We start from the raw sequence: 3,096 nt of genomic DNA, 5'->3' as shown, positions 1-3,096 counted from the left end.
TCCACTCATGCTATGCCTTAAATGATTATAGAAATAAAAGAGTTTATTTTTAGTTCCCAAATGAATTAGTCCTTGAATGCAGGGGTAGTACTAGAACTCTTAGGGGTCAGTTGATTTCATACCTTAGAGCCAGAAAGATGATATCCAAGGGGTGTGTCTAACATCTTGTACGAGTCAAAGACTCTAACTTAGAAACTCCAACTCTTGAGTCAGTTCCAATAGTAAATGAATTCTCAAATGTATTTCCTGAAGATTTTCCCATAGTTCCTCCCGAAAGGGAAATCGACTTTAGAATAGACCTTCTCCTAGATACTCAGCTTATATATAGTTCGCCATACAGAATGGCTCCAGTCGAACTCAAAGAATTGAGAGAACATTTGAAGGATCTCATAGATAAGGGATTAATTAGACCCTGCATCTCCTCATGGGGCGCACCTATTCTATTCGTTGATAAGAAAAATGGTTCTCTCAGAATGTGCATAGACTACCGTCAGTTGAACAAGTCTATAGTCAAGAATAAATATCCACTTCCTAGAATCGATGATTTGTTTGACCAACTTCAGGATGCCAGTTACTTTTCAATGATAGACCTCAGATCAGACTATCATCAGCTTAGAGTCAGAGAATGTGATATTTCAAAAATAGCTTTCCAAACTTGGTTGGTCACTTTGAATTTCTAGTCATGTCCTTTGGTTTTACAAATGCCCCAGCAGCCTTCATGGACTTGATGAACCGACTGTTCAAGTAGTACTTGGATATGTTCATCATAGTATTCATTGATGACATTTTTGTTTACTTCCGTAGCGAAAACGATCATGCAAACCATCTCAAAATAGTGTTTCAAACTCTTAGAGCCTATCAGTTGTTTGCTAAATTCAGTAAGTGTGAATTCTGGCTAAGATCAGTAATTTTCCTTGGCGATATTATTTTTGGTGATGGCATTAGAGTTGATCCTCAAAAGACCAAAGCAGTGAGAAACTAGCCTAGACCCATCTCTCCATCAGATATCAGGAGTTTCTTAGGTTTACCTGGCTATTAGCATCGATTTGTTGAAGGGTATTCTTCTATTGCATCCCCCATGTCCAGATTGAATCAAAAAAAAGTTAAGTTTTAGTGGTTAGATTCATGCGAGAACAGTTTTCAGGAGTTGAAGACTCGACTTACCTCAGCCCCAATTCTTACTCTACTAGACAGTTCAGATGGTTTTGTGGTGTATTGTGATGCATCCAAAGTAGGTTTGGGTTGTGTCCTCATGCAGAGAGGTAAAGTCATAGCCTATACCTCCAAATGGCTTAAGCCTCATGAGAAGAATTATTCGACTCATGAACTTGAGCTAGCAACGGTAGTATTCGCCTTAAAGATTTGGAGGCATAACTTGTATGGGGTGTATGTAGATATGTTCACAGATCACAAAATCCTTTAGTATGTGTTCTCTCAGAAAAATTTGAATTTGCGTCAGAGAAGATGGTTAGAGTTATTAAAGGATTATGATATAAGTGTTCTATATCATCCGGGAAAGGCCAATGTAGTGGATGATACTCTCAGTAGAATTTCTATAGGTGGTGTAGCTCATATTGAGGATGGTAAGAAGAAGTTATCTCAGGAAGTCCATCAACTTTCCTGACTAGGTGTTTATTTACTCGATAAAGAAGAAGGTAGTGTACGGGTGTAGAGTAGCTCAGAGTCATCTCTAGTTTCTGAGGTAAAGGAAAAGTAGGCTAGAGATCCCAGTCCAGTTAAGTTGAAAGAATCAGTCAAAGATCCAAAAGTGGAGGTTTTCTCCCAAGGAAGAGATGGTGTTTTGTGTTGTCAAGGTAGATTGTGTGTGCCTAGTGTAGATGAGTTGATGAAACAAATTCTTACAAAAGCACATAGTGCACATTACTCTATTCATCCAAGGGCCACTAAGATATACTGTGATTTATGGGAGATCTATTGGTGGAGTTGGATGAAGAGAGATATTGCAGAGTTTGTAGCTAAGTGCACTACATGCCAGTAAGTTAAGATTGAGCACCAGAAGCCTAGTGGGTCCATAATAGAGTTCAGTATTTCCATGTGGAAATAGGAGGAAGTGAACATGGACTTTTGTAACGCCCCGAAATTAGGTCACGAGACGTCACATGGTGCTTAGGGTCACAAGTGACCCCAAGCTAACCCTTTTACTGGCATAACTCATAAGCAACTGAATTAAAAGTATAAATATATACAAATTTGTGGAAAATAACTTTTTCCTAAATATGATAGATACAAAGCTAAATTTACAAGATTACAACTTTTCTTTTACAATCAAAACTAAAACGGAATATATCAATTTCTACTGACTATCTATGAAGCCTCTACTAGTACTGACTGTAGGTAGCCAGGTCATGACTCCCGACTAACCCAGCTCAATATGACTGAATAAAGAAAATACAACACTTCTTGAACGGTATAACTAACTCAAGCCCTTGAATCAAAAGGACTTATCACCTGCTGACTGGATATCGCGAACTGACTGGATCTGAAGATGTACACTATACCTTGTACCTACATTCTGAGAAAATATAGCCCACATACAAATATGTGGGTCAGTACCATGGAAACGTACCGAGCATATGGGGGTGCAATACATATATAAAATAATTTCTTAATATCATCACGGTTTATAAAATTATGTATGCTGATAAAAATGACTCACTTAGCTCGAATTAAAATCATCATAATCATAAGAGAGTAAAATATATTGGGTGAAATATGTGAGTCATCATAATAAATCTCAATTCACTTCCATCTCGATTCCAAATCATCAAAGCAATCAAATCTCATAACAATTCTCTTTGGATATATGTTCATTAAATCTTTTGAAAACAATGACTTTATCAAACTCAGTCTTTCAAACAAATATGTTTTAATCTCAGATAGAAGAATAAGACTTTTCATATTAGATAGGAGAATACACACACACACACATTAGGAGTCTCTCATAACCGACATAAACTATGTGAGCTACATGGAGTCTAACATCCAACCCACGTTAGGGAGAGCTGTCCTATCCTTGTCATCAGAGTAGGACCTTAATATTTTATTCACTAGTGATCACTATATATAAATCAGCCT

Source organism: Capsicum annuum, chromosome 9 (genome assembly GCF_002878395.1).
Source record: "Capsicum annuum cultivar UCD-10X-F1 chromosome 9, UCD10Xv1.1, whole genome shotgun sequence".
NCBI lineage: Eukaryota > Viridiplantae > Streptophyta > Magnoliopsida > Solanales > Solanaceae > Capsicum > Capsicum annuum.
This window is presented reverse-complemented; position numbering follows the sequence as displayed.